The 13,843-nt window shown below is 36.1% G+C and overlaps 1 protein-coding gene across 2 annotated transcripts in view; it reads left to right on the top strand.

The window, feature by feature from the left end:
* Positions 1–3,970: 3,970 nt before the first annotated feature.
* The window catches only part of LOC138712351 (low density lipoprotein receptor adapter protein 1-like), a 239,842-nt gene continuing 229,969 nt past the window's right edge, over positions 3,971–13,843 (top strand). The window contains exon 1 of one of the 2 annotated variants that reach the window (XM_069844013.1): positions 3,971–4,115. The gene's annotated coding sequence lies outside the window, so the exon portion shown is untranslated. Of the gene's footprint in view, positions 4,116–9,697; positions 9,839–13,843 lie in introns of those variants that run through there. The other variant, XM_069844014.1, reaches the window with a different exon arrangement.

Below are 13,843 nucleotides of genomic sequence, written 5' to 3'. Positions count from 1 at the left end.
ATACTAGACTGTGGTAATATTATGATTAATGAAGGCACTATACTGATAATAAATAAAATATGTTAGTGAACGTATTGTTGTTCAGAGAACTTACAAAGGCAGTTGCACAGGAGAACTAACATTGAAATTATATTATAAAGAGCAGTAATATGTAGAGACCCAATAACAAAATTTGGACCACCTGAATTTTCCAAGTTCCATTCTAACATACTGCGCATGCTCACAGTTTTCTGGGACAAAACATTAAATTACTGTCTACATCTTCAATTACTGTATTTACATAGTTATATTATAAACATTTCACATCATTGGATTTGGATAAACTTAAAAAAGTCGTTAAGATAGCAAAACCTCGTATCTCAAAAACCTACGATTTTCATAAAACTGAAAAAAACTGTCTAATATCCACAACTTTGATTCAATATGGTTTAATGCCTACTATTAAATCAAATACTGAATGTGTAAAATTCATATTAATTACGAATTGAATATAAATTATGGGGCCGTTTTGTGAGATACGAAGTTTTAACGCAAACAAATTTGAAAAAAAATAATCAAGTTGCGAGTTTTTGTATTTGACTGAAAATCGATCTTATAGGGGAAGGAAGGAAATAAATATTTTAACACCTCTTAATTTGACTCAGGTTTAATTGGAGGAACTTGTTCCACTTTAATAGTTTTAATAGATTTTCGACTGCTAAACAGTTCTATTATCTTCCATTAATAAATTTAATAATGGAACAACAGAAAAGGCGGCAAATTATAATGCGGCATTTGAATGTTGCGATACGAGTTATGGAATCTTAAAATTGGATCATATAGCGGAGATACGAGTTTAATAACACCTTAAAGTACAAACATCGCAAGATACAAGGTTTTGATACTTCTACATTGTGGTGCTATTATTCAATATATTGAGATACGGGTTCTTGCAACTTGTGTGGCACGAGTTGTTTAATATCACGAAACTCACAACTCGAAATCGCCAATTTTTGAGAAACGAGGTTTTGCTATCTTAACCCTTCGGCGGGCGCGTCTTTTCTGGTAACACGACCAGGCGCGCGGAACACACTGTGCGCCACACACTTTTTCATTAAAAACGGCCTTTTCTATGATGTTAACTGAATATATTTAATTAAGAGCGTTCTTATACACTTTATTATTATTATATTTTAATACAAAGCGAACATTCGAATGGAGGAATAGGCGCACGCAGAAGAAATAGGAACTTATCCCCTCCACACACAACCGGAAAATCTGCACACCGTGCGTCGCCGCGCTAGCCGGAGGGTTAACGACGAAGAGTTATTATTGCAAAAGATGAAGTGGCCAGAGAAGATTTGTGGAAAATCAGTGTTTCTGATGAAGCGGTAAATATTATTATTATTATTATTATTATTATTATTATTATTATTATTATTATTATTATGCCCGGATAAATTGACTCATAGGTACTGAATACAAATAAACCCGTCCAATCGTTTAAGACAGCCGCGGCGAAAATGCGACTCACGAGCACATTGTGGCTCACAGTGCTTTTCTCTCGCTTCCTACCTACAACCCCCACCCTCTTACTCACTGGAGTCAAACTCCGTTCCATTTGTATTTGTCTCGGACCTGCGAGTGGCGTATCGTCGCAATATCTCTCTCGAAACCATGTACCTCTATAAAAAACGAAAGTTTCAAGTAGGATGGGAGGATGCATTCTTTTGCTTACAATATGATGAAAATATTAAATGTATGATTTGTTCACAAATATTACTAGGAAAACGGTTGTATAACATAAAACGGCATTATAAGTTACTACATGTTACTGATGAAACATTAAAAGGTTAAGTATTATTATTATTATTATTATTATTATTATTATTATTATTATTATTATTATTATTATTATTATTATCATCTCTGTACGTCGATTATTTTACAGCAGATGTACGAATAATGCGGTTAGATTTTCAATTTAAACTCACAGATTTACAATGTGACGTTAAATGGAAGCTAGATGTAAGGACTTGACAGATATTGAACTTTTCAAATCTTTGGAAAAAAATAAATATTTGAAGCTTCGTTCTTTCTCTTGCTCTGTTGAAGCCATGTTCGCTGTAACTTACGTTTGTGAAAAATTATTTTCAACAATGAAAATAGTAAAAATCAAATTTAGATCACGACTGACAGACAAATGCCTTCGTGATCAACTACGATTGGCAGTAAGTGACATAATTCCTGATTTTGAAACTCTGTCGCAGAGACATTCTGAAGACAGTTAATTTTAGGTTGTGATAATGTGTCCTATGTTTTCTTGTTCATTTCTTTCTTCGTTACACGTCCTAAACATTAACTTCCCCTTCGGTTGTCCGCCTCCCTCCATAGGTGCTATGCACGTTGCAGCTTACACAGTGGCTCGGCGCACCATGGCCTTTTCGCCACGGCTGGTTTAAGAGAATGTACACAGACAGACAGATGGTCGGACGGCGACATGTTCAAAATTGCTTTTTCGGCGTTGAAATCTTGAAATGATTTTTTGCATCAACATCTTTATACCAGAGTTTAAGCTAGAAAGTAAATAATTGTCGCAAAATGCACAAATTAAAAATTATATTTGTGCAAATTGCGAAATGCTTGTGCAATATTATAAATAATTGTGCAGAAAGATAAAATTAATAAAGTATGCAGAAACAAAAAGTTATGTCATTTGTTTCTTGGAGTTTTATTACTTTCAGTCCATCTTGTTATAGTCTAGATATACTTATGTAAGTAAATCATTAGACGTAGGCATGCTTAGAATCAATTACTTCTGAATTTACATCACATTAAAAAACGTTATTTTATGGGTACACCTTATTTTATTTCAAGGAGTGCAGTTCGGTGTTCCAATAAGCCACCGAACTGCACTCCTTGAAATAAAATAAGGTGTACTCTAAATATTGAAATTCTTTACGAGTAGGCAGAGTGCTAACTCTTTTTACTGAGAGGCGATCTCTAATTCAAGTTTTTACAAGATTCATGCAACTAAATCCTCGCTCACGATTTACAGTGTGCGATGGAATTTTTTTAGTAGGTTATTTTACGACGCTGTATCAACATCTCAGGTTATTTAGCGTCTGAATGATATGAAGGTGATAATGACTGTGAAATGAGTCCGGGGTCCAGCACCGAAAGTTACCCAGCATTTGCTCACATTGGGTTGAGGGAAAACCCCGGAAAAAACCTCAACCAGGTAACTTGCCCCGACCGGGAATCGAACCCGGGCCACCTGGTTTCGCGGCCAGACACGCTAGCCGTTACTCCACAGGTGTGGACTGCGATGGAATTATATAAATCAATTAGAAGAAATTGTTCACTTAACTTACATGAATTGCACCAACTCTTTGAAATCAATTCCTGAACATCTATTGCTCAATACCTTTTTCAACATTGCCTATGCCATTAGTATTCAGATTAGTTCACACACATCTCTGATTTCATTTTCTCCATTACTATCGTCGTTTTTCAAGTCCAACGTGGCTGCCGCATTTTTGCACATTTACATTCAAAGTTCGTTGCATTTTCAGAAGTCGAGCAGCAAAATGCGACTTTGGCTTAAATCCTGCTTTATACTGCGCATAATTAATGAGACAGTGACATTAGTGCAGTATAAAATCATAACGGAGACTTGGCGTCGCGTTGATCTCACGTCGTGGGAGTCCTACAATGCGTCTACCTACTGTAAAGCATTGTGTTGATATTGTCTGAGAAAGCGAAAGGTTAACCCTTTATAGGCCAATGTTCACAAGGAGGAAAGGAAAAAGAAGTAGAAATGTTAATGACGTTTCTAAGAACAATTGCCCGACATTTCCTATTAGATTAGCGGCGTACGACATCCTCTGGCTTGGCTTGGCGGTAGAAGCACTGTCTGACCGATTACTCACTGCTCAGGTCATTTCCTGCCAATGCAGAGTCTCAGAAAGAAGGAACTTGCTTTCCACTTAGTAGGTTACAAACTGTGTTTGCGGAACGTTCGAATTTTATAGCTTATCGTGCGTGTTGATTTGAACATTTGGAGATGTTGGTGTAGGTAGACACCGACTGCACATCACGAGAGACAAATCACCATAATTGATGTCGTGATAAAGGTATGTGTACTTATTTACTTCTATTACTGGTTAAAATTGGTGTGAATTCTGGTACTGAGGAAATAATTTCAGGAAGAAAGCGGATAAGAACATTTGTGGCAATTAAATTTACGATTACACTTTTATTATGTAGTCATACACAGAGAGAAGTTAAACGGAATGTAAAAAGAGAAAGTTGTAACGTTGCAAAATTAATTTCGAGACTTCTAGAAAAACATACATTCTTTGCATCTGTGGTCTTGAAAAAATATATATATAATTTGCCTGTTTTTTTATCTATGTGTAACGACATATTCTGAATTATCGGATGTATGTTTTCATATTACAGTTATTACGTAAGGAAGCGTTCATTACTATTGCCGGTCGAAGTCGATATTGACTTGAATAAAATTATCTATTGTCTTGTGATGACTTCGGTTGGAAAACAAAATAAATAGGGTATACAAAAGGCATTGTAAACCCTACTATTGTTGTGTAATAATAATAATAATAATAATAATAATAATAATAATAATAATAATAATAGGCCTAATAATAATAATAATAATAATAATAATAATAATAATAATAATATTCAGCTTGTTTGTCTAGGATTTGAATAAACTATCTATTGAGAATAAATTCTAGAAAATAATATCATGACCAGCGGGCAAATTTGAGCATATTTGCAGGTTTCATTCCTTAGTTGCAAATCATATGCTACCATTATACAGGGACATCATTTTATTTTTACTTCAATTTTTATTGTACCTGAGTTTTTGAATGTACTTCACTCCCACCCCTTCTACTAGTAAACTTCCAACCGTTCACGACACAGAGCCGAGGGCGCGTAAGCAGTACTGAGCTAGTGAGTATAGTACGTTCCAGAAATATGTTCTCGTTTTCCAGTCACGAAAAAGCTTTCAATATTGAATCATATTTTCGCACAGGTACTGTCGTCCGTTTGTCTACGTCGCATCCCGGTTTCCCCCATCTGCTTCTGTTCGCCCCTCTGTAAAGTCTAGTAGCCGGGCTATCTTAGCTCTTTTCTGAAAACATTAATTTCTGTTAGGAATTGGACGTCTACGTAATATTATACAAGTGTTTAAAATAACTTAAATAAAAGGTCCTCGTCAAGTAATTAACTGTCACGTGATTTCCTCCCCCTTTCTACGACGCTGCGACGTAACCACTTGGACGGACAGTAGATAGCATGTCTGAGTAATTTTATCTTTCGGATCGGGCAGAAGTGAAGATTGAATTTACAGTACGTAAGGCCTCTTTTATAGAGTAGGTACAGAATTATTTCAACATGAGTTACTGATACGAAGTACGAATCTGGTAATTGGAATTACGTACAATAATCTATAGTGCGATAATATGCACATTAGAACTAAAGCCTGTATCGAAATGAACGACCACCATTTTCAAAAATGTGTTTAAATATCCATATTATGATTATTTTTCAATTTAACTTCATTCTCTATATTGTACGCTAATGTGCTGTAACAGTACAATATACATTGGATAATTAATACGTCCGAATGGATAGCTCAATTCGTGAGTAAAAACACTAAGTGTTAATACAATACTGTATTTTGATTAAACAAAAACCTAATGAAAATTATCAAACTCAAAATTGCGATATTTCCTAGTTTACATAAATGGATGAACTACTTTTCTTCCCTCCTATACCTATTAAAATGATTTGTATTTTACGCCAGTATCATCGAACTCCAGTCGTGGAAGGGGTAGCAAACGGTGTTTCCTGTTTCAATCGTTAATAGAAAGGTATAGCCAGGTTAATATTAAAAATGTTAGTAAAAATAAAATGATGTCCCTGTATAAATGCCTTTCAAGCTATTTGTAACTAAATGTCAAATTTTTATAGTGCATATTTAATGGATTAATGCATATTTCAGCTTTCAGCGCACATAAAGGCATGTTTTTATTGTTTTTAAGCATTCTAGTGCTTAAACCAAGAACACGGAAAATAATCAGAAATGGAATACAGAAGAAAGACAGACATTGAAACACATTACACTTATATCTTATTTATTGCAATATGACAACATACAGACGGTGCACTGTTATCATATCATTTAGAAAGATTATAGTGAGGACAGTATAGGCTAAAGAGCCTGTTGCCTAACTGTTTAGAAGAATATGCAAATCCATCAGAAATAAATGAAGTTGTGTCTCAATATGCTTAGAGTGTGTGTAACAGGAAAACCATCAATAATAGCAAATCACCTAAAATCGAAAACCGTGCATATTTTATTATTTCTAGTGCATATATACTGGTTTATAAGCGCATAGTGCATGTATACTTTGCCGTTTTTTTAGTGCATATGAATCCTTACTGACATGTAAAAGAACTCCTGCGGGACAAAATTCCGGCACATCCGGCGACGCTGATATAACCTCTGCAGTTGCGAGCGTCGTTAAATAAAACATAACATTTAACATTTAACATGACTTATACTTTTGAGGTGACTCATGGACGCTTTGTAGAAATGCGGGAAGCAGTTCTTCCTATAAATCAGATGGTAGTCTAATGCCGTCCAACGAGATGTGAAGATTAAGGTACAGTATATCGATTGTGACAATGAAAAATCTATAGACAACAAGAACGGCCGTGGTATAGCATATAAAGTACAGTGAAACCTCTCCTTACGGACACCCCCAAGATACGGACACTCCTCATATACGGACAGATTTTTATGTCCCAACTGAAATAATATACAAATAATGATAAATTTAACTCTCATTTACGGACAATCTCAGACACGGACACGGACAGCTGTTTCAAAGTCCTAAAACTTGCTTTACCTCTTGACTACGGACAGAACTTGGATTTCAAGACCTAATGTGTTACAAAAATGGAAAATTTAGTACAAAATTCCTTAACATTAAAGAAGTCAATAAGGATCTCGTAGGCTACCACTAGCCAGTCGGCTACCCCTTGTTAGCTGGAAGCGGGTGGATAAACAAAGTCATAAAATTTAACCTGTCTGATAGGTCCAAGGTTTCCGCGATCGTGAAATTGTATTCGACACATGATGGGGTTAGTAGGATTATTCTCTTCTCTTCAATCAGTTGTTCTGTTTCGAGAGACATGGCACCTGAACGTAAAGGTTAAGTTGAAAACTGTAAATTACAGTACTGCATAACTGTAGACCTAGAATAAAATTGCATGGCACAGTACTGTATTTTCCTTTTTCGGTCTTATCTACTGTAGTTCAAAGTTGCAAAGAATTTACTGTAGTATAGTAGGCCTATACTGTGTTTAGAATTAAACTACAGTAGACCTAATACATTTAATTTAAATCGTGAAAGGATAGGCTACATAATACATATTATAAATTTACTGTTAGATTGGGGAGCCTCCCTCCCAATAAAGGACACCTCCCAGATGCGGACAGATTGTTAAGTCCCTTCGATGTCCGTAAATGACAGGTTTCACCGTACATCAAATTTACTACTTTAGTGTATTATTTTTATGCTAGATTTGTAAAATAGAAGTACATGAATAATTTAAAATCAACTGATAAAATAATGAAGTGAAAATTTCATACAAATTGTATTTAGATTGTTTTAGAATTAATTCCGGAAAAGACTTCTGTAGCCTACATAGTCATGTTTCCTAAAATCCTCTGGAAGTCATATAAATTGTTCTCTGAAATACTAAAGAATGCTTCTGTATTAGGCCTACTCATTATTCATTTTAATTATGTAAAATTTGTTTTATTTTAAAGACTATTACATAAGTAATTTTTTTATATAAATAAGTTCTGAATATCTATTGATATATTAGTCGTTAGCCTACATATTATTAAGTTAAAAATGAATAATTAATCTGGACAGTGCGTCTCAAGAAATTTATGCGAGAGAAATTAATTATTATTAATTACTTACATAGGTCTGTCAGTAGAAAACTTATTCAGACAATTAGAGTTTGAGTATACAGAAATGCGTGATGTATTTCTTTATGAAAAATCAAACCAGTTTTTTAGATTTAACGTAAGATTAGCCATCTGTGGGACAGTTTATGTTGCTTTGCGAAGTCTGACTCAATTGTTTGTAGAGACTCTAAGATGCAAATTTACCACAATATTTTGTTTTTCAAGAAATCCAGAGCGGTAAAATGGACTCTGACATAAGTATGCTGATGGAAATGATATTGAATGTTGTATCGCAATTCGGTAAACATCCAGATTTCATAGTAAAAATAAGCTGGGGTGAAGTCTGGGGGTAGTGCGGGTTTCTGATGCTGATATAGGAAGGGCTTGGCGTACAGAGTCCCTGGGGCTGATCAGGCAACTCGCATGCGGACGGGACCTATCTCTATCAGGGGCTGAGGCAGGATGGTTGCTTCAGTCTTAACCTGAACAGTGAACACGGTTAAAGTTGCACACTGAGGATTAGAATTTAAAAAATACCTAAAAATATCGGATAGGTACGCTAGATTTGTAAGCCAAGAGAAGTCCTTCAGAAGAACTCATTTCTACTAAACTCTTTGTCTCAAAAGTCTGAGATAAAAACAATGTTCCAGCAAACTGATAAAAATCAAAGAACGTGATAAAGTCAAGCTTACAAGCATTCTAATGGGGGCAGTTAAAAAGTTAAATTGTTTCTTTCGCCATATTAATAATGTCAAAAGAAGTGCTTGTACAAATTTTGGGCACTCGACCGCAATTACGAGGGCCGTAAAAAATTAAGTTAATTCGCCAGGGGCCGTTAACAGAAAGAAAACACGATTTCATTGGAAAAATTTATTGTAACAGACACAACAATTGTTGGGCTAGGTATTTTTAAACATATTCCTCACCGGAATTGAGACATTTGTCATCTCATGGGACCGATAGAGAGGTGCAGATGGCTGTCAAACGCTAGTTCCGATCCCAGGAGGCTGACTTCTACGACACAAGGATACAAAAATTGATCCCATGGTATGACATGTCTCAAACCTAGTGGGGGATTATGTCGACAAATGGCGAACAATAATTGATGTATCTGTTTCAATAAATCTTTCCATGCAATTGGTCGCCCTCGGTAGCGCAGTTGGTATAGCGCTGGCCTTCTATGCTCGAGGTTGCGGGTTCTATCCCTGCTGAGGTCGATGGCATTTAAGTGTGTTTAAAGGCGACAGGCTTATGTCAGTAGATTTACTGGCATGTAAAAGAACTCCTGCGGGACAAAAATTCCGACACACCGGCTTCGCTGATAAAGCCTCTGCAGTTGCGAGCGTCGTTAAATAAACCATATTTTTAAATAAACCATTTTTTTTATGCATTTGTGCTTTTTTCTGTAAACGGCACCAGGCAAAATCACTTTCTGGACGGCCTCGTAATTGCGGCCGAGTGGCCAAAATTTGTATAAGCACTTCTTTTGACATTATTAACATGGTGGAAGAAAAACATTTAACTTTTTTATCTGCCCCATTAGAATGTTTGCTTGTTAGTTGAAGTACAGTTTGAAAGCACATCTTGGTTTTTCGAACTCCCGCAGACCACAAGTTGGGAACCACTGCTATAGGAGTCAACAGTCCGTTATCTGTAATGCATACTGTGTTGTGTTTATCTTGCAGCAGAAGATACAACATATTTTATCACTGTTATCTTTGCACAGGGTGCTGTGTGGTTTTCGGACCCATGCAGCAGCGTCGGTGATAGAGTAGTGAGTTGGAAATGTGTTGTGACAGCAGGATATGCTACTGTTCGTGATCTCTTCCGCGTAGTCTAGTAAGTGAACTACTTTATCGTTCTGTGTACAGTATATTCAAGGAAAGTTGTAATGTTACTCGTGGCGAAGAGGCCGAGTGCCATAGATTTTAAAGATTATAAAATTCATACTAAGGCTTTACTCAAAAGGAAAGTATAACTGGAGACCATGACCGTAGCTTTACGGCTTGTAAATTCGAGTATCAAAAAACGCAACATTTTCTCAGCGTGTACAAAAATATTTCTTTGACGAGAAATTTGCATTTTCACAGTCTACAAAAACAACTTCTTTGACGGTGAATGTTAATATTAACATCTTATTCAAGAGCAGTGTTATTTTACATGTCGTAAATCCGCGATAGAAATCACTGGATTCATTTGCCTTTCAAAGAAAAGCCTGCCAATGAGGCCTCATTCACACGGGGATAGTTTACAGGAGTCAAGTGCGCGAAGCCTCTAAACCGAGCCCCTACCACTCCGTAGCGGAGAAGTGAGAAATATGTTCCCAAATTGAAGCAGCCGAAAGCCGCCATTTGTTGGTAGAAAACGCGCGGGATTTCGAAACCGCTATTTGAATATGCGTTGTATTGCGTACCCGAAAGCTAAATGGTTTTATTTACGGGAACAAAACTTCCTTTGCGATTTACCTTTAATACCGTGTTTCTGCTATCAGCATAGTTGCTACGTTTTCTGCGTGAGAAATCGGGATATCAGAAGCTGACTTAAGACATTAGACTGATAATCACTTTATAGTTGTTTTCTGCAAAAGTAGTGTTCGCGTGCTTATAATGTAGTCTAATACTCGCCTCCTTGAGGAACGCTAAAATACGAAGGACACACAATAGAGTGAATACTACAGGCTAATCGTTTTCTCTTTTATTAACCACGAATATGTTTTAACCATTCGCTACTAAATTAACTTTTCTTTATCGGAACCGGTATTGAAACAGTATATCTGACGATAAATCCATGTTTAAACATAGTTCACTAAACTATAAAACGCAGGAACTGTATGTGTCTGTTATTAGTGTAAAATACCATATCAAAACGCTATCTTTTTTATAATATCAATTTTTGTTTACCACCTGTGCTTATCTTAATATTTTATACGCGTTTATGTTTTTTGCTTGGTTAGCGTTTATTAGTTTCATTTTGGAGATGCCGATAAGCTCACTGTATTATAATATCAATTTTTGTTTACCACCTGTGCTTATCTTAATATTAAGATAAGCACAGGTGGTAAACAAAAATTGATATTATAATACAGTGAGCTTATCGGCATCTCCAAAATGAAACTAAAGCTATCTTTTTTGCCACTCAACGCACCTAAAATATACAATGGTGATTAATTGCGAGAGCAGCAACTAAGTACCGAAAAGGATTAATCAACAAGAGGTAGAACTAGCGGAACTATTATCTTGCGAGTAGAGTTGCCTTACGGCAATCAGCTGGGTTACCTCACAGACTTATAAATTTCCACGGGTTACCTCTATGTTTACAATGCTAAATTTGAATAAATAAAAATATGGGATAATAGGAAATGCAGACTAACTTGTTTAAATAACGTTGTAGGCTGTTATCGCTCAAATCGGGATTTTTTTTTATCAATCTCGACTCGCTTTATCGGGATTCAATTAGGCTGTCAGGCTTGCATCATTTTCATAGGAACTCTGAATGTGAATATTCATAACCACGGTTAATACAAGAATTAATGTTTATTTTGCCGTAGGTTAAACTGCTGTATGAAATTAAAAGAAGCAGCAGCAGCAGTGGTAGTGGTAGTAGTGGTGGTAGTAGTGGCAGTAGTAGTAGTATTAGCAGCAGCAGGAGCAGCAGCAGCAGCAGTATAAGAAACTGTTTCATTAATCCGTAACTGAGACAAGAGTCACTTTCAATCATTCAAATTAAATAATTAACGTTTTCTAATTTATACAGTTTCTGTACCTTCAAATTCAGCGAATAATTATTCATATATGCACTGAAACATCAACTGTTTGAAGAAAATGAAGGATATGAAGTGGGTGAAGAACAATAGCAATGTATATTGTAATGACGTAGTTTCAAAGTAACAACTATCTTGAAATGAGTTGAACACACTGAGTGGCTCATTGTAGGGTAGAAATTCTCTCTTCGGATTGCACCTAACCACTTTCGGTTAAGGGAATCTCTACTCAGAGGAAACCTGAAGCACAGTCATGTAAGTATAATAGTTTGTCTTCTGTAACATAATTCGGGGCAAAAATCGTAGTAGAAATTAAAGATTAACTAATCAGTGAAATGTAACATTCCTTCCTTCTTTATCTTTACATCCTTGTTCATTGCTGCAATTAAAAAACAGCACAGGAACGAACCTGTACTTATTCAGCTCAACCAAGCAAATGGCCGCTCGTCGGCAGTTCAATTTGGGAGCATAACACTAGCGCCAGTGAGCGGTCTAGCGGTTATTTAGTAAGTCTATGCTCTAAACTTGACGCCATATTTGTGATCATTAGGCCTGTGACATTGGAGCATGTGTACAGTGAAAGAAAGTCAACTCACTCCAGGATACACACAGTACGCAGCACAGTACAGTCTGCAGAAGAGAATAAGACACACATCCCACTGAATTGCTTTCTATCTTTATTCAACTTCATTTCAACTATTAGAAAATTCCATTCAGCACATGCTGGGTTAGATTTATTGTCAATTGCGTGTTTAGTTTGTAATTACAGTGAACAACAAGATGCATTCTCAAAGTTTCGAAAGCGAATGAGTGTCTACTACTGTCTAGTATGGATTTGAATGCAGAAAACTGAAAACTACAGTTGCATATGTGAAATATTTGACATCTAAATTATCTGCAGTGTGTTTGTCATCCGGCAGAATATTAGCTACCTGACAGGGTAAACTGTGATGTTTACCATCTTTCTGTATGTTGTTTTCAACGTACATAGTTACTGCCTTCAACACATAGGATGCTGCAACGATAACAATCAGAAGTCCTTTGTCATCCTCTATACCTACCTGATGGCCATAATAATTGCATTGCATATTGAAAAACCCCGACATATTGTAGAATTGTTCACAGCATTTATCACATAACACGACAGTAGGTACGATCCAGCAGGGTCTTCCGGATCCAGACCCCAACAATCACATTAACTACATGCCGCCCAACAGCATCCGTCGTCTCATCAATTGAAACCCATATGTGTTGGTTTGTTAGTTTATCTCTGACCTCAGTAATGCATGTGTTGTAAATTTTCTCGACATAGTACTTCCGTAACGTAGTCTGATGTGGAATTTCTCTTCTAGTGTATTTCTATAAAAACTCGCGGAACACCGTATTTGCGAGTTTATTAAATAGTATGTCGGCAGGTATAAATGCCTTACACAATATGTCTTCATAAAATGTTGAATTTGACGTAGGGTCCTTCTGCATATTTCCTTGTTCCAGCCGTTTATGTCTCATTGTACTTACGTGCCTTTGAACGTTATATTCCTTGTTTTTAGCAGACGTAATTCTGACATTGCAAAGTTTACAATACAGGTCGCTATTTAGAATGCACCATACTGTGAAACTAAATATTCTAGTTTCTTTCTTTCTGAGCCATACTGCGGAGCGCACTACACTTAACGACAGTTTGTATTACACTTGAATGAACTGTACCGCGGCGGTTGTGTCGTCTCCGTACACACCTACACTTGCGTACTCTGTGTCTATCTTGTAGTGAATTGGTTTCCTTTCACTGTAAACATGCTCCAATGTCACAGGCCTAGTGATCACACGGAGATACTAAACTTGAAACCATGTTCCACATGTTAAAAAAAAAAACGCACGCTGAATGTTGTACCGTATGCTTGAAGGTATACTTTTTAAGGTTTTTGTTTACCTTTTTGCGAACCACTTCTACATTAATGTTTTCGAAACCTTGTTCCTTAAGTTTCGTAACAAGCTTTTGCAGTAATTCCATATTGTTTAATAATAATAATAATAATAATAATAATAATAATAATAGTTGTTGTTGTTCAAGTATTTCATTTGCC

The sequence above is a fragment of the Periplaneta americana genome, chromosome 13 (genome assembly GCF_040183065.1).
Source record: "Periplaneta americana isolate PAMFEO1 chromosome 13, P.americana_PAMFEO1_priV1, whole genome shotgun sequence".
Classification (NCBI taxonomy): Eukaryota; Metazoa; Arthropoda; class Insecta; order Blattodea; family Blattidae; genus Periplaneta; species Periplaneta americana.
This window is presented reverse-complemented; position numbering and strand designations above follow the sequence as displayed.